The following is a 19,530-nucleotide window of genomic DNA, read 5'->3' as shown; positions in this document are numbered from 1 at the left end:
GTATCACCCCACGTCATCTGCGTATGAAAAGTAGTTCCATCCTATTACTACATTGCAACACAGAAAATCCCGTTTGCGTCAAAACAAATAATTGCTTCAAGATGCATATTTCCTACACCAATTCCACCTTGCTTATTCATTTTTAAACTTTCCCACTTGATTTTATTCCGTTCCTGAGTTTAAAAACAAACAAAAAAAAAAAAAACAATGCTATATAGTATAATATATGAAATGTCATAGTGTGCTGCTTACGGTTGTAAAAACCCGCAACTGTCGTGGTCAAAGGAAAAGAAAAATCACATTTCATCGGTAATAGGTGTTCACCTTAGTTACTAACACTCCCATTCATTTGTTTTGGCAACTCATGGGAGAGCAAAAATGGCGGACAAATGGCTTATGAAATGAGCTTTCCCTCCTATCCAGTTAGTACAGAGATCAATTGTCGATGTTCTGCATCACCAACAACTACATGTTATAAAAGATGTTTTGTTCGTGCGTTTCACTTCATTTTCCATCTTCATTTAAATTCACAGATCGACCCACATGCAATATCTTTGTGAAATACAACCGGCTGTGTTTTCATTGAACTCATCAGCGAAGCAGCGGTTGGCACAACTAGTGCAGGGTTCGAAATGAGCAGTGGCCCGGGTGCTAAATGCAACTAAAACCTGGTCTTTGGTAGCACGTGTGGCTACTTGTCTCAAATTGATATCTTCTTCATCGATGTATTCGGTCATTGCTTATCCTTATCTGAACCAACTAAACTTGCCATGGGGATGACTGTGGGTCATACAGCAAAGGTTGTAGTGGCTTAATTTGCCACCCTTCAGTTGGAGTTCTAAAGGTGGAGAGATGCAAATTAATTTAGAAAATGTGTTATGGATATGGAAAATGTGTTAAATGGAGCGCTGCTTCCGGTGGTGGTGGGAGAGGGTAGTGGTGGGAGTGACGTGTCGTAGAAGGGTGTACACAAAATAGAATGTCCACACCTCAAGAACCAAGTCAATATTTAATTCAAAGGAGAAGCCTCACTTGAATATAATAAAGATTACAACACAGTTGAACAGTACTAAACCGGCATACTCAAACAGGACTCCAGACGACATATCGAGCAGGTCTTCTGCCGATTCGGTCTGCATCTTGTCTTTCATAGTATTTTGTTGAGACATTCTTCTGGACTTTGGGGTGTCCGAATGAGAGATTGTGGTTCGAACAAGAGCTTAGGGATTCAGATAAGCAAGCGCAAGAAGCATCTGTTTCAGATCTCAGCATAATCCATATAGATAAGCATTTCAGACATTCCATTTGTCGGGAAGGAATCGTTTCAGGGTTTCTTTAAAGTGACATTGTATAACATTGTTGCACAGAAAATCAGTGTAAGCCTTATTCCTTTTAAGTATAAAATCTAAGCACATCACATACTTTCTATAATTTATGATGCAGATTACTCAAGGAGTTGTCACTAAGTATATGTTTTCTCCACCTACCATTCCATATTCTAAAGATTATATAATACTGCTGTATCACAACAGAGAACAGAGAACATCACAATTAGTATTACAAAACAACACCCATGTCTCTGTGCTTTCCTGCAATGAGAAGAGTAGGAACAGGTTCGAACAGGATACAACAACAACATGCATTTTAAGGCCATTTTCCCTGCTAGAGCGGGGGTTAGCCTTGCGGTCCCCATGACAATCTTCTCCATTTTGCCCTATATTCTGCATCTCTCCTTGTTAACCCCCTTGCCCGCATTTCTTCTTCCACCATCTTTAGCCAAGTCTTTCTCGGTCTTCCCCGTCCTCTACTTCCTTCTGCATTAATTTCCATCACTCTTCTCAACCAGTCACTTTCATCCTTCCTCAACACATGACCAAACCATCTCAACCTGTTCCTCTTCACAGCATCAATCACAGGCAATATTCCCATCAGCTTTCGCAATTCATCATTTGTCTTCCTCTCTCTCAACGATACTCCGCACATCCATCGAACCATTCGCATTTCCACCCTTTCCAGCCTTCGTTGCTGCTCTACGTTCATTACCCATGTCTCGCTCCCATAAATCATAACACTTCTCACACATGCAGCATACACCTTTCCCTTCAGCTTCAGCGACACTCTCCTCCTCATCAGCACGCCACTCAGTTCCCGAAACTTCTTCCATGCACATCTCACTCGAGCAACCGTTGCCGAGTCTGATCCACCTTCTCCATTCAGCATGTCTCCGAGGTAGCAAAATGTTTTCACACCTTCCAGCTTCACGCCGTCTCCAAGATCCAACTCAACATTTCCTCCATCTGCAGCTCCCTCTGTGCACACCTTACATTTGAATGTAGCTGCCACACTGGTAAATGACCCTCAGACCACTACATTTTTGATGAACCCACTCAGCGCACATTGTACATTGAAATGGAGTTCACTCCGACACCCTTCCTGCACACAGCACACGGCCACTTCCCAGTTCTTTCCATCTCACCACATGCTTTACCACTTGCCATCACCTTTGTCTTTCTGATATTCACCTTCAGACCTTTTGTCTCCATACATTCCTTCCACTTGTTCATCTTTTCCTTCAGTCCATCCATACTTTCCGCAATCAACACCAGATCATCTGCATACAACAACTCCCACGGTAAACCCCCCTTTACATTCTGAGCCAGCACCTCCATCACAGCTACAAATAGTAGTGGACTTAGTACCGACCCCTGATGCACTCCCACCTTCACCTCAAACTCACCACTCCTTCGTCCTTACAGCTGTGCGTGCTCTTTTGTACATTGCCATCACTACTCTGATCAACCATTCCTCCACTCCTAACTTCCTCAATGCCCATGTCAATACTTTGCGTGGAACCCTATCGAATGCTTTCTCCAGATCAACAAACCTAAAAAACAACTTCTTCCTCTTCTCCATGTACTTCTCCTGCAACTGCCTCACAATGAAAAGCGCATCTGTCGTTCCTCTTCCTGGCATAAATCCAAACTGCATTTCGTCGATCTTCACTTTCTTCCTTATCCTCCTCTCCAACACCCTTTCCAATACCTTCACTCCATGCTCCAATAACTTTATCGCTCGGTACGAGCCACACTCCAGAGGGTCACATTTCCCCTTGTATAGAGGGACGAGGGTACTCGGTTCCCAAACCACTGGAATGCGGCCATCTTTCACCACCAGATTACAGATCTCTGTCATTCTCTTCACACCCCAACTTCCTGCTGCCTTCAACATATCTCCCACAACTCCCGTCGGCCCTCCCGCTTTTCCACTCTTCATTGCTTTTATCGCTTCCTCAACTTCCTTCTCAGTTATCTTCTCTGCCGGTCCTAAAACTGGGTTGCTCTCTATGTTGCCATCCCATTCATTCTCTGTATTCAACAGCATTTCCATATATCTTTTCCATCTTACTTTAATTCCATCTGGGTCGACAACGATTTGTCCCACTTCATCCTTCAAGCAACTCACCCCCATCACAACACACCTCTCTTTCGCTACGTGCTTTGCAATCCTGAATACTGCTTTCTGACCCTCTTCCAAATCCAAGCGTTCTCCTAACATTTTCCTACATGCCTCCTGCGCCTTTGCTACCTCTTTCTTTGCAGCCTTCCTGGCTGCCTTATAACTTTCATGCTCTGCTGTTTCTGCTCCCGTACCCTTCGCCTTCTGCCACTCCTTGAACTTCTTCCTCTTCTCGTCAATCCTCTTTCCAACTTCATCATCCCACCACCATGTTTCCGAGTGCCTTGGTGGTCCTTTTGTCCATCCACATACCTCACCAACGGCTCCCAACAGACAAGCTTTCATTGACATCCAACCACTTTCAAGCTCAACCACATCATCCTCTACCCTACTCAGCCTCTCTTTTAATGCCTCCCTTACTGTCACCTCTTTCAACCTCCACACCTTCATTCTTGGTTGGTACTTCACCCGCCGCGCTCTCCTCGCACCTTTCACCCTTATGTCGCAGACAACCAAGTGGTGCTGTGAAACAGCCTCCTCCCCCGGGATCACCTTTGTGTCCCGGAGGTGCCCCCTATCTCGCCTACGCACCATCAGGTAGTCAACGGTTGTCGTCGACCCACCTGATGTGTACGTAACATGCTTATTATCCTCTTTCTGGAACTGAGTATTACAAATCAACAAATCAGCTCCATCAGCAAACTCCAAAATCCTTTCACCTTCTCCATTTCTCACACCATATCCGTAACCCCCATGAACTCCCTCAAAACCATCCATACTCCTTCCCACATGTCCATTCAGGTCTCCTCCCACCACAACAACTTCCTCATCTTTCACGTTTTCCATCAGCTTCTCTATCGCACACCAGAACTTGTCCTTCTCTTCATCGCTTCGACCAACTTGCGGAGCATATCCCGAGATGACGTTCACCAAGAGCTTTCCAATCATCATTTTCACCATCGTCAACCTATCACTCACTCTAGTCACACTCACCACACTGTCTACAAACTCCTCAGAAAACAGGACACCAACACCATTCACGCCCTCCGGGCACCCTTGCCACACAAACTTGTATTTCTGTCCCTGCCTACCCTTCACCATTCTCACACCACTTCCCTTCCATCTCGTCTCTTGCACACAACATATGTCCACTCTTCTGACCAATACTTCCACCACTTTTCCTGATCTCCCTGTCATTGTCCCTACATTCCATGTCCCAAACCTCAGAAACCGATCTCCACTTCGGGCTGCACCCTGCCCATATGTAGTTGTAATTGTCATGGTTCTCTTTTTGAGGCAATGTTTTTTATGGCCGGATGCCCTTCCTGACGCCAACCCTCTTGGTCGTCTCTTATGACACGCAGGGATACGGTGTACCTATTCTGACCAGGGTACACACTGGGAAACGTTTAAAAAATGGAAATTATGGGGGGGGGGGGGCATCAGCATCAGGATGCAAGTGATAATTCACAGGATGCAAGTGATAATTCACAAAGCGAGAGAGAGGGACATTTCAGTAAACTCAGAAGTCAATGTGGACTTTTACAGACACTTTATAACCCTCAATTGTATCACGAGTAATTTCTTCCCTATTATTTTCACACTTGCTTAGCCTATGTTACTTTAGTCTCGATTGCAAAAAAAATTCGGGGGAATTCCCATGTTTACCTCTGCCACCAAAGGTGGATGGAGGTTGTTTTCACCCCGGTCTCTCCGTTTGTGAACAAAATATCTCAAGTAGTGCACGGATTCGGATGAAATTTGGCAGAGATGTCGTATGTGACGAGGACAAAATTATTAGATTTCGGTGAAGATCTGGATTCAGATCCGGCTACTATAATTTTTAAAGTGATTCTTCACCATTGGGCGATGGGGCCGAAAACGATACATAGCAGGATATCAAAAAGTTATGGATGGATTTGGACGAAACGTGTTGGACAGGTTGTGTGTGTGACGAGGAAGAATCCAATTTTGGTGAAGATCTGGATTCAGCTAGTATAATTTTTAAAAAGTGATTCTTCACCATTGAGTGATATGGCCAACATGTCATCTAGAGTGCTTTTCTAGTTTATTGCTGTTTTCCACCTTGGGAAGGTGTATAATGTCGTGTGATTCCCTCAATTAACACAGAAAGAACCATGGAAGGCAAATGAGCGTTAAACGAGGCGTTTTGAATCCAACTATATGGCGGATTATACACGAGGAGGAAGAAGAGTACTGACTTACCGAGACGGGTCTCGTCGACGTCTTCACCGTGCAAAAATAACAAAACGAAATCGGATTTAAAATGTACAGGAAAAATAAAAGTTTATTAAAACGGATGCCGATAACAAAGGCGACGGTAAACTAAAATCCTAAACAGAGCACTCCCGCAACAGACCCAGGCACAGACAAAGGGAAAGATAATGAAAATAAGTGTGTGTGTGTGTGCTCAGCTCTGATCACTGGTGAGGTCTCATCCAGGGTCCCGTTGGTCAACTCTCACCCAATCATTGTCCTGGGCGTGGCTCTCGGCCTGCCTGAGCGATGTGTGTCTGCCAGGCGGGATTGTTAGCCCTTGTGTTTGATGCCTGGCTTCCGGTTGGTTTTTATTGTTATTTATTGTAGTTTAATGGCAATTCTAACTAGTGTCTATGGTGCGGTGCCATAAAGGACAAAGGAAATAAATCACTGAGGTTTGACGAACAGGGGAATTAACATAATCCCTATAACCAGTTAACATGCCCCATTCCTCGTAATGGGGACAAATTTGCAACTTCATCCGACATTCAGGCGAAACAGGCCCTCTACTTATTACATGGTGGTGGTGGTTCTTCTTCATGAGTCAGAGCATGTTACCTACACAAATCTACCTGACTACATATCACTACCTCACCGACAACAATATGTAGCAGCATGAGTGTCGTTCCACCTTGTCATGGCATTTTTCGAAGGCCATTTCAAATGGCAAAAGTAATAACAGCATAATAATATTAACATTACAGTACCGTATTACAAAATATTAATGTAAATAATTGTGTTGTAGCAGTTCCCGGAAGCATACACAATCATCTTGCACTGGCCGATGATGCAACCGGCGAGCGGTGACTTGCCCGGACTCGCCCAGACATGTCCAGACTTGCCTTTCCCGGGCGAACACTTGACTCGCATACCACGCCCCGTTGAGAGGCGTGGCTTGCCTACTTGCATACCACGCCCCGCCTGAGGGGCGTGGCTTTTTGTGTGTTGAACTTTGATTATAAATTGCCACCCGTTTGATCGGCAGATTCAGTGCTTTTGAGTTCTTTCGTGTGGAGCTAAAATAAATAGCTCGGTGAAACTTCGTTCCTGTGTCGTCCATTTTGTCTGGCTTTATCGTGCGAGCACAGCTCCTAGTGTTATGTTTGTGGGGGTAGAGGATAAAATACCTTTCTTTGAAAGTGAGGTGAGGCGACCTCACCTTTCTTTTCGTCTACCTGGACGACATTCTCGTCGCCAGCACTTCCCGGGCGGAGCACCTCATCCACCTGCGCACACTTTTTGAGCGCCTCGACCAGCACGGCCTCATCATCATCCCTGCGAAATGCCAGTTTGGCGTAACGGCCGTCGACTTCCTCGGGCACCGCATCACGAAGCGCGGGGCCATTCCGCTGCCGACCAAGGTGGAGGCAGTCACAAGTTTCCCGCGCCTCCGCTCCATCAAGGCCCTGCAGGAATTTTTGGGGATGGTAAATTTCTCCCACCGGTTCGTGCCTCGTGCTGCCCAACTCATGCGCACCCTGTACGAAGCCCTCCGGGGCAAGCCGGCCAAGCACGACGTCGCCTGGACCAAAGAGATGGACGAGGCGTTCACGGGCGCTAAGCTGACCCTCGCCAACGCGACCATGCTGGCGCACCCGGCGCTCGCCGCACCCATCGCCCTCACCACGGACACTTCCGACTACGCGGTGGGCGCCGTGCATGAACAGTGGGTGAACAGAGCTTGGCAACCGCTTGCCTTCTTCAGCCGGCAGCTTCGCCCTAACGAGCGCAAGTATTGCGCTTTCGACCGCGAGCTCCTCGGTCTTTACCTGGCCGTTCGCCACTTCCGCCATCTTTTAGAGGGCTGCCCGTTCATGGCGTTTGTGGACCACAAATCCCTGGTCTTCACCATGGCCAAGGTTACGGAGCTGTGGTCGGCCCGCCAGCAGCGCCACCTCTCCGCCGTGTCCGAATTTACGACGGACATCCGGCACATCGCGGGCAAGGACAACGCTGTGACCGATTGCCTCTCCCGGTCTGGCGCGAACGCCGTCCACCTGGGTGTGGACTTCGCCCGCATGGTGGCCGACCAGACCGCCGACCCCACGGTGCAAGCCCTCCGGACAGCCGGCACAGGCCTGCGGTTGGCCGACGTCCCCTTCGAGGACACGGGCACGGTTCTCCTGTGCGACGTTTACCTGGGCCAGCCTCGCCCCATCGTGCCCACCGGATGGCAGCGGCACATTTTTGATGCCCTCCACGGCCTTTCCCACCCGGGCCGCCGGAAGGCATCGCAGAAGCTCGTGGCAGCGAAATTCGTCTGGCACGGGCTCCGTAAAGACGTCCGCGACTGGGCCAACGCCTGTGTCGCCTGCCAGCGCGCGAAGGTCCACCGGCACACCCAAGCCCCGTTGGCACCATTCGACGTGCCCGCGCGGTGCTTCGACCACGTCAATGTGGACCTGGTGGGACCCCTTCCCTCCTCGCGGGGCTTCACCCACCTCCTCATGATGGTGGACAGGACCACCAGGTGGCCGGAGGCCATCCCGCTGGCATCAACAACATCCGCCGACGTGGCGCAGGCCTTCATTGGCACTTGGATTGCCCGTTTCGGCGCCCCCTCGGACATCTCTGACAGAGGCCCGCAATTCACCTCCGAGCTTTGGGGCGCGGTCGCCCAGGCCCTGGGGGTCAAGCTTCACCACACCACGGCCTACCACCCCCAAGCCAACGGCTTGTGCGAGCGGTTCCACCGCTCGAAGGCCGCTCTCAGGGCCAGCCTCCAGGACGACGGTTGGGCCGACAGGCTCCCGTGGGTCCTATTGGGCCTCAGAATGGCCCCTAAAGAGGACCTCCAGGCTTCCACCGCCGACCTGGTCTACGGCCAGCCACTGCGCGTGCCGGGCGAGTTCATCCCTGACGCCACCGGCCCCTGGTCCGCGGCTCGCCAACGCTCGGTCCTCCAGGAGGCCGCCAGGAGATTTGCCCCCCGTGCCCACGTCCCATCACGGCTGCCCCCAACCCCACGTCCCCCCAGCACTTCGCACTGCGGAGTACGTTTTTATCCGTAACGATGCACACCGGGGACCGCTCCGGCCACCGTACAATGGACCTTTCCGGGTCCTGAAAAGGGACGACAAGTCATTCATCGTGGACATCGGCGGCAAACCAGGCCACATCTCCGTGGACCGCCTCAAACCGGCCCATTTGGACCTCGACCAACCACCACGGTTGGCCCTTCCTCCACGGCGGGGCCGTCCCCCGTCAACCAAGCCCCCTGCCTGACCATCCACCGCCACGCCACCTGCCACCCCCACACGAATCACCAGGGGTCGTTTCGGCCGGGTCATCAAGACCCCCCTCAAACTGACTCTCCCGGTGCAAGTTAATTCTGGGGGGGCGCATGTAGCGGTTACCGGAAGCATACACAATTATCTTTCACGGGCGATGATGCAACCCGCGAGTGGTGACTTGCCCGGACTCGCCCGGACATGTCCAGACTTGCCTTTCCCGGGCGAACACTTGACTCGCATACCATGCCCCGTTGAGAGGCGTGGCTTACCTATTTGCATACCACGCCCCGCCTGAGAGGCGTGGCTTTTTGTGTGTTGAACTTTGATTATAAATTGCCGCCCGTTCGATTGCTTTCGTTCGATTTGCGATTGATTAATCCGCCCGTTCGGCAGATTCAGTGCTTTTGAGTTCTTTCGTGTGGAGCTAAAATAAATAGCTCGGTGAAACTTCGTTCCTGTGTCGTCCATTTTGTCTGGCTTTATCGTGCGAGCACAGCTCCCACAGTGTTATGTTTGTGGGGGTAGAGGATAAAATACCATAGTACAGATAGGATTGTATAGGTGTAGCATGGACCGTGGATGCGTAGAAGACATCTCATTGTATTTAAGCAGGGAAACGAGCTTAACATTAATTAAGATTGTGTCTTCACATGGGGGGGGGGGGGGGGGGGTGGAGCTATGTTAACTCGGTAGGGATTAAAGTTGGTTTTCCCCATTCTGTGATTGCTCCCTGTGGTTTTCCCTACGTTTTTATAATTATAACAAGGCCGGCCATAAAAATTCACACTCGTTACAACAACAATAATAACAACTAGAACGGCACTCGGAGAGCATACCTCCTCCGCCTGGTTGGCCATATCACTCGATGGTGAAGAATCACTTTAAAAATTATACTAGCCGGATTTGGATCTTTAACCAAAATTGAATCGCTTCTTCCTTGTCGCACACACAACCTGTCCAACAGGTTTCGTCCAAATCCATCCACAACTTTTTGAGATATCCTGCTATGTATTGTTTTTGGCCCGATCTCCCAATGGTGAAGAATCACTTAAAAAATTATACGAGCTGGATCCGAATTCGGATCTTCACCAAAATCTAATCATTTAGTTCTTGTCACATACGCTGCAACTTTGCTAAATTTCGTCTGACTGCGTCCACAACTTTTTGAGATATTTTGTTCACAAATGGACAGACAGGGTGAAAACGTAATCTCCATCCACCTTTGGTGGCGGAGGTAACAACTGCCCATTAACCAACCATAACCGACCGACAGAAGCCGAACACTCGATCGACAATTAAACCCCGCCCACCAACCGAGTAAGTTCGTCATTGGTCAAGCAATACCATGGGGCAATTCGAGGAGCTCGGCGATTGGGGAGAGTGATGTCAGAGCGAGAAGGTTCGCAAAGGAAGAAGTCTGGTGAGCTCTCGCGTTCAGTCTAGCTTTTGTCCCTGGCGGTCACCTTTTGGTCTCGTGTGTGTGCCTATGAGGAGACTTTCCAGAGCTTTTGTGGAACTTTTGCGATCGTGAAGAAGAGCAATAAGGCGGCGGTTTGCGGGGCTCTTGGCGCTTCGGACGGAGAAAGATAGCAAAAAGAGGGCCGTCTTCACAGCTCGCTTGATGGCTCTGTGCACGTCGCCATCGTCGGCTTGGCGGCATAATGGGAAGCATTGGACTTGGCCACCCTGGACTGCCGACTTCATTCAACAATCTTGTTGAGCAAGCCGAGTGCCGGCCGTCTTAAAACAATTTATTTTATTTTATCATTCCCCTGTTGTGTATTTGTGTCTGAGTGGAGACGTATCAAATTAGGATTAAGTTTTACCTCACCTTTCATTTTTATCGCATTACATTTACTTTTATTAAATCATTATCGTGGTACTTTCATTTGTTTCGTGTGTGTTTATTTGTTCAGTGGGTTCGAGAATAAACCCGTGTGGCTTCCATCTGAGTTGAGCGCTTTGGTTCCCTCACTCGCGCGCGACGGACCAACCTCCAGTTTCAGCTCCGCGCCTTGGAATTAAGGACCGTTGCGGCTATTCGTCACTCGGCGGTGTTAACCACAGGGCTGACAGGACTTGGTGTTGGACTGACAGGACTTGGTGAGTTATGTTGGTATTAACAATGATGAAAGTAAAAAGATGCTTTGTGATACAAAACTTTAATATAGACATAAACAGATACATATTAAGGACATTTCCATAAAACAGAATTAAAAGAGATCATTAAAGAACCATATCAAGGATCACCATTCAAATGGGCCCTCTCTAAACTGATACTTTGGACAGGGCCCGTTTGGCCTCAAGAGTGGACAATAAGATTGCAAATCCACTGTCATTGAACATGCAAGAGTCATGGGGAGGTTGAACTTTTTATTATTATTTTATTTTTGCGAGGTATTACTTTCCTGTATTACAATGGCTATATGCTTCAACCAAGTTATCTGCTTCCCCATCCTCACCACCTTGAAACTCGATGCTGCCGAAACATTCCTCGAGTGCTGTGCCTGTGGAAGCGCTGGCAGGACGGATGGCCGAGAGGTATACACACACCCCCTCGTAGCCATCTTGCCTGGGTTTGATTCCCGAGCCACTTATAAACTGCCATCCTGTTGTTTCACAAGCAGGGTGATTCATCATTGTGTGTGCCATCCCTCGAGTGGACGTTAAACTGGGCGTCCCGTTACCCGCCATTGGTTGGTGGATGTTAAAAACCTTACGGTGTCCCCCACGAAGAGCAGAGGAGTGTATCGCTGGCACCATGAAGACATTACATACGAATTCCTACCCTAACCTACAGGGGGCGCTACATCAGCAGCACAGCTGTGCCTCCTCAACCATTGATGCTGAACTCAGCCAAGTGCTGCATATGAAAGAAGAAGAAGAAGTTGTGCGGAGATGGAAATGGCAAGGTGTCAAAGGGGCTTTGAACTGCAGGGGTGCCGGTTAAGCACTTTCGATCTCGATAGCTTTCTGATGTAATGGAACGATTTTTTTTTCTTCTCTTTCTGACTATCTGGAAGCTTCAATTCCAGTTGCAAACCATAACGGCACTCGGTAGAGCACATAGGCCCACCTCCGCCAAGGTGAACACTTTGTTTTGTATCCCACTGGTAGGCTGGATCTGGAGCCGCACCTGAACCAAAATCTAATCGGCTTGTTCTTGTCATTTACCGAACTGACCTAGTATCCTCTTCTTCCTGTTCAGATGCCACATCCTCATTTATCTCACAGTTGCCTTGGTGATGCACACTGCTTTTCCCCATCCTGGAATCTACCTCCAACAACTAACAGATGACGTAGCTCCAGCTCTGTCTGTCCCATTTGGCTTTGAGCTTGGCAAACAGAGCAGGATGCCAGACTGCATTGAACACCTGAGATGTATACAGGGAGACGGTCCTTCCCTATTGACGTTTAGAGGTTCCAACCATTGCTGACCGAGAAGCAGCAGCATGACCAGTGTGCAGTCACCAGGACGACAAACAAATTGATAAATCCTTCGAAGCGGAAATGGATTCCATGACTGCTTGTAATTTCAATTGTGCTTTCAGGCCTGCAGTTGAGGTGGACATGTCTTTGCACCCTTCCTGTGAATGGTGAGATGTTGGTGGACTTCCAGGCAGACAGGTGGTCGGAAGTGGAGAAGTCAAGCTGAAGAGAGCACGAAAAAGAGAAGCAAGAGCATCAGAGCAGGAATTGAGAACTTGTGTACTGCCGATGAATAGTTGAGGCTGGACAAAACTTCCTTCATCTTATTGGGTGTAAAGACCCCAAGTGAAGGCAGCAGTCGGTCTGAAGGGATAATCTTGGGACAGAGAACGATGGATTTGATCCACGGGATTGAGAACAAATGCTGAGATTAGACATGCTTCCTTGTCTCAAGCAGTTGGAGGTGAAGCCGGGTGAGGTTTTCAAGGGTGGTGAAGGGGAGCCTACACGAGACAGAGATTTGACACATTGAGGAAGGAGACTTTGGAGGCTTCAGCCTCGAGATTCACAGAACGGTGTTTTCTGACTTGCCTCATGGATGGACGCGTACTTGTTGTGAAACTTCGTGTGTAAATTGAGGAGTCGCACACTGGAGTTTTGAATGTTGATATTTAGGTATTTTAAACAAGTTATTGATATGTATTTGGGGGAGGTGGGCAGAGAGATGCAGGCAGGATGACAGAGAGAGACAGAGACAGAGAGACCAATGACATCAGCAATTAGCAGGGTTGCCTTATGAAGAGTTAATGAGGATAATAAGATCATAGGTCAGCGTGGGGGTGACACCAGGTGGTGGTACACGACTTACTTGAAGCCCTGGACAGAAGAGTGAAACAGAATGGCCACGACTGTAAGGCGGTTCCATAAATTGCTGTAATTGCCTTCAAACCTGTAAAATTTAAACCGGGCCAGAAATCCACCATCTCTGCAGTTGTCATCCACTTTGCCAATAGATTGCCTTGGGTATGGAAGAAATACAGAAAAACAACAGCAGAGAGACATTTGTTATAAACGTTTGCTTAAAGCTGAAGAAAAGGAAGGTCAATGTAATTTGGACAAAAATGGGCATCCAGTGCATTCAGAAAGTACTCAGACCCCTTCACTTTTTTCACATTTTGTTATGTTGCAGCCTTATGCTGAAATCGTTTAAATTCATGTTTTCCCTCATCAATCTACACTCAATACCCCATAATGACAAAAAGAAAACAGGATTTTAGAAAGTTTTGCAAATTTATTAAAAATAAAAAAGTGAAATATCACATTGACATAAGTATTCAGACCCTTTGCTAAGACACTTGAAATTTAGCTCAGGTGCCTCCCATTTCTCTTGATAATCTTTGAGATGTTTCTACACCTTGATTGGAGTCCACCTGTGGTAAATTCAATTGATTGGACATGATTTGGAAAGGCACACACCTGTCTTTTTAAGGTCTCACAGCTGACTGCATATCAGAGCAAAAACCAAACCATGAGGTCGAAGGAACTGCCTGCAGAGCGCAGAGACAGGATTGTGTCGAGGAACAGATCTGGGGAAGCCTACAAAAAAAAATTCTGCTGCATTTAAGGTTCCCAAGAGCACAGTGGCCTCCATTATTCTTAAATGGAAGAAGTTTGGAACTTGGAAGAATACATACATACATAATATGACTAACGGGGATGCACGGGTGGGAGCACAAACTCTCAAAAGAAAATGTTTTGAGAAATTTTATGAAAACCCCTCTCTCCACTTTGGGATAGTCACATGTGCAGCGACACCGAAGTGCACACAGAAAAGTTGGTGGGGCTGACCCCCAAAACTGTGGGAGTAGTACTGTGTAAAAATCAATGGACCTTTAATGATGATGAAGCTGATAACAATGATGATGTTGATTGTGTTGGCTGGAGAGGGAGGATTGGCACTTACATGCCATGATGAAAGAAATGGGTTGTTACAGAAAAATACCCTCGTAGCCAAAAATATTGGCACCCTTGCACCTTTTTCAAATAATGCCCCATTTCTTCCAGAAAATTGTTGAAATTAAAAAATATTTTGGTATCCAGATTTGTATTTCTTCGGTTTGCAGTGGAAAAAAAGCTGAAAAAACGACTCAATCTTAGCTTATTCCACACAGAAATCCTAAAATGGCCCGGACAATGTTATTGGCACCTTTTAGAAGTCGTTAGAAATAAGTAGATTTTAAGCAGGTGATAGTCCTTCACCTTGGGATTGAACTCGCCTGTGGTGAGTTGAAGGTGCCTGCAATATAAAAATCACTCATTCATCCAGTTTGAATAGAGAAAAGGAGTCATTCTGCTGTTTTGTGTCAGTATGTACCACAATGAGCACGGACAAAAGAAAGAAAAGCAGAGAATTGTTTGAGGAGGTCAGACACAAGATTGTAGCCAAACCTGGACAATCTCAAGGCTACAAGTCCATCTCAAGAGACCTTGATGTTCCTGTGTCCACCGTACGCAATGTTATCAGGAAGTTTAAGGCCCATGGCACTGTATGCAACCTCCCTGGGCGTGGCCACAAGAGAAAACATGATCGAAGATTGCAGCGAATGATTGTTCGAATGGTGGAGAAAGCATATCGATCAACAACCAAACAGATTCAAGCTGACCTTCAGACACAAGGTATGACAGTTCCAACTCGCACCATCATTCACCAACTCAATGAAAGGGGGTTCTATGGTAGGAGACCCAGGCTGAGAGAGAGACCTAAGAAAGCCCGATGAGCGTTTCCCAAAACACACCTGAACAAGCCAAAATTCTTCTGCGAGAATGTCCTGTGGGCTGGGGTGGTCCACAATTTTTTTTTTTAATGTCATGTTCTCACCCTCCAGAACTGTTCCAATACATAGAAAAACACTGCTGGTGAAATAAAAATGAAATTGAATAATATTTATGGGTAGCTCATGGTCATCAAAGTTTCCCCATATGGTCTTACACTAACGTCTTACAATACCATGGACACTGAAACAGTTTCTGATTGTCGCATACTTTTACAGGAATTTTAAGTTGAGTTATGAATACCCTGCATGCCTTGTTGATGTTTTATGAAGGAAAATATGTTTTGAGGGTCCATGCAGTATGCATTGTACCCTACAGAGGTAAGGTTTCAAATTTATCCTGAAAATTTGTTGACATTCAAGTATCTCAAAATGTGACTTTTTTTAACATGTCAGCCTTCCATAAAATCACCTACCTCTCACCAGGACAAGTTAGAACAAGTCTGTTGCTGATCAAGGCTCGCTGGGAATTTCTGGATCAGGATAACTTTGATAATGCAACCACAGATGAATTGGTTAGTGAATCCCTTTCTGATATCAAGGATGATGTTCTGCTTTTCGTTGGGAGTCAGCTTGCTGAAATCCAGCCAAGAGATGATTATCGGGAATTATTGGAACTGTGTGTAATCTTCATAGGTGGGCGCGATTCGGAAAATTTTAAGTCCGCTTACCGCTTATCCGCTCCGCCAGCCCGTGTAGTCCGATTCGCTTATCCGCTTCAGCGGCCGAAAATCTTAGTCCGCTTACCGCTTATCCGCTTATCCGCTTCGATTCGATTTTTTTAAAGCGCTTCGACGTTTTTAAAGCGATTTTTGACGTTTCTAAAGGGAATTTAATGCTTTTTAAGCCTAAATAGCCATTTCTAACTACTACAAAGACAAACAAAGCTTTTAAGATCAAAAATATACATTTTTATTTAAATAAAATTTATTCAAAATTTATTGAAATAAAGTTTTCCACTCGACTCTACTCTACTCTACAGTTAATTTAAATATAATTTTAATATATGCAAGTAACATTAAAGAAAAATCAATTTGCCCATCCTTTCTTTGACAAGAGAGTCTACTAGTCAACAGACTAGCAGTCTGTTGACTAGTCCTCGTCTTCCTCCTCCACCTCCACCTCGTGGGCCTTCTTGAGGATTTGGAGGTTGCCCTTCATGAAGACGAGGGCCTCGAAGTTCGGTGCAGCCAGGGCCGACCTCTTAGGCCTGAGGATGTCCGACCCGTAGCTGAACACGCGCTCGACCGAGGCAGAGCTCGGGAGCGGCGTGTTCTGCCTGAGAAATAGAGTTACCCAAGCATCACGGAACTCGAGCGGGAAGAGATTGGGCGAGAGCCGAGTTGTTAGGGTTTCACTTATTATTCACTTAAATAAATATTCACAATTCTAGAGTAACGGCTCAGGCTAACAGCTGATTTGGCGAATCGCGATGCGCTTTAATTTTTCGGTAGTCCGCTTACGCTTATCCGCTTCGGTTTCCGGGGGTTGTTCCGATTCGCTTATCCGCTTCGAAAACGTTAGTCCGCTGCAGCGGATAAGCGGATAAGCGGACTTTCGAAGCGGACCGCCCACCTCTGGTAATCTTTCTGGGTGGAGTTCCTGCAAAAGGAGTCCGGGTCATGGCCCCAGGACCCATGCACCATGCCCGTTGGATGTCAAAGGTCATCTATAGCCTGAAGGTTTGGATGTTCAGAAGTCAGTTCAAACTCACTAGCAAAGAGCAGAAAGGACTGAGAGACATTGCCATCTTCACCGTCCGTATTTACATCAGAGCATGGATGACAGCTCCTCTTGCGGATTCTGCCCCAAACAGTGATTTGCTTCTTCTAAAATCTCTGGTGCAGTACAAAGATGTAAACCAAGCAATTTCGAAGGCAGCAACCATGAAACTAGCAGGCCATCTGTGGTACTTATCAGAGGACTTGATTAGTCTTGCATTTTTTTGACAAGAATGTGCCTGCAGCAGTGAAACAACAAATGATCCTCGCACTGGAGAATGAAGGACAAGAAGATCCTCCGAAGCGCATCCAAGTTGATCTGGGAAATATTCAGGAAAGTGGGTTGGAAGACTTTGTTACACAGAAATCCCGCATGCTTTTTGAAAAGCTGGACCTTCCTGACAGTTTTCTGGAAGCAGACCCAGAGACTTGGGAAGACCGAGACGATTTTAAAGCAGCGTGTTAGACTGTGAAGGCCATGAAAGTGGTAAATGACCATGCGGAACGAGGAGTTGCACTAATTCAGGAGTTCAGTGGACAGCTGACACATGATGAAGATCAACTTCAGTTCTTGCTGCAGGTTGTGCAGGAACACAGGAAAACATTCCCGGACAGCAACAAGAAGACCCTAACTGGAAAAGACTGAATAACCAGCTGGTAGATGTGTTTAGAATTTGTATGTACTGTATATGTAATTTTTGTATTGCGTTATATACCAATTTCACCTGTATAGTGTATAGACTATATATACTGAAATTTCAAGTTAGTTGAGCTACCTCTAAATATGAAAATAGAACCCTAAAACTTCACATACAGTGTTTTTATGACCAAAGGAACAATTATGGATGGAACATTAAAAAGTTGTTACAATTTTTTTCTCATTATTCTGGACCACCCAACTGTGGATAGATGAGACCAAATTAGAGCTTTTTGGTAAAGCACATCATCTCTTTGTTTACAGAAAACAAAATGAAGCCTTCAAATAAAAGAACACCTTCCCTACAGTCAAAACATGGAGGAGGTTCAGTGATGTTTTGGGGTTGCTGAGCTGCCTTGGCACTGGGTGCCTTGAATGTGTACATGGCATCATGAAATCAGGAGATTACCAAGGCATTTTGGAGCACAATGTTCAACCCATTGTCAGCAAGCTGGGTCTCCGTCAAAGGTCATGGGTCTTGCAGCAGGACAATGACCCCAAACACACTTCAAAAAATACCCAGGAATGGTTCAAGACAAAATGCTGGACTGTTCTGAAGTGGCCAACAATGAGTCCAGATCTAAATCCCATTCAACACCTGTGGGGAGATCTGAAAACAGCAGTTGGGTGAACGCACCCTTCAAATCTGGGTGAACTGAAGCAGTTTGCACAAGAAGAGTGGGGCAAACTGCCAGAAGATAGGTGTATGAAGCTCATTCATGGCTATAGGAAGCGCTTGACTGCAGTTATTTTGTCCAAAGGCTGTGATACCAAATATTAAGTCTCGGGTGTCAATAATTTTGTCAATGCCATTTCTTTTTATCTTCTGATTTATAAGGATATATTAAGTTCTGAATCAAAAACAAAGGTTCTGTAATATTAACAGTGAAATAAATAATTGTGGAGACCAAATACTTCTGTCAATTTCAAATACTTTGGAGCTACCTTGCTTCCCCTAAGCCCTGCCTCGCCAAAGGCCAATATAAGCTGGTGCGCACCAATGTTCGGCCCCTGACACGCGCCAAGGATCGGAACATGACCAAAAGCAGCCTGCCTTCTTACCCGTCTGTCTTAAGTCAGAAGATGGAGAGATTTATTGTGCTGGGGGCGAGACCACAAGGGCGAACGACAGCACAAGATTTGTGGGGTGCAACGGCTCTATACTGATACACACCTCTGCCGACATACAGCACCAACACACCACACCCACATACCCACCGCATTATCTTGCTTTCCTTCCTTCCACTGTGGGATCACCTGTCGGCATACATCTGGTGAGCAAAAGGCTGCAACCACTCCTCAATTTTTCTTTCACTCTAATTTGAAAATTGCTCAGCGATTTGAGTGAGTGAGGCATGCCTGTCTTGTGTTTAGATAAGTTAAGAATGTCTGAGGAGTCCTTCTGGGCTTAAGGGATAATTGCCTTTCTTTGTATCACTGCATTTCTGTGAATACTTGCATTCCTGTGAGTACGTGTCTTTCCAAATCACTTTATAAACTGTTGACAATCGGCCCGATTGTCTTTTTCCATCATTGGTTCAACATAGTTTATGTAATAAAAAAGACGGGAAGTAGTACTCCAGCAATTCGCTGCACTGGATAGCCGACCGCCCACCTACGGTTTTGCTCGGCCGTACATAATAAGTAGACACCGTGGGAAGTTGAGAGCGTGGTTTCCCCAGTTAGGATACCTAAAGCACTGGTAAAGTAACGCGATAATTTGGCGCGAGGACCTCACTACATTTAGTTGCCTTAACCAGCGTCCATGGGGTTGCGGGACTCTTCGACTTCAGGGTCAGAGGTTGGGAAGCAGGTCCGAGCAACCCCCCACTCATGAGCTGCACTTTCCCCCGAATCTGCAACAACATTTAACTGTTTCTTGC

The sequence above is a fragment of the Myxine glutinosa genome, chromosome 10 (genome assembly GCF_964187855.1).
Source record: "Myxine glutinosa chromosome 10, kmMyxGlut1.1, whole genome shotgun sequence".
Classification (NCBI taxonomy): domain Eukaryota; kingdom Metazoa; phylum Chordata; class Myxini; order Myxiniformes; family Myxinidae; genus Myxine; species Myxine glutinosa.
This window is presented reverse-complemented; position numbering follows the sequence as displayed.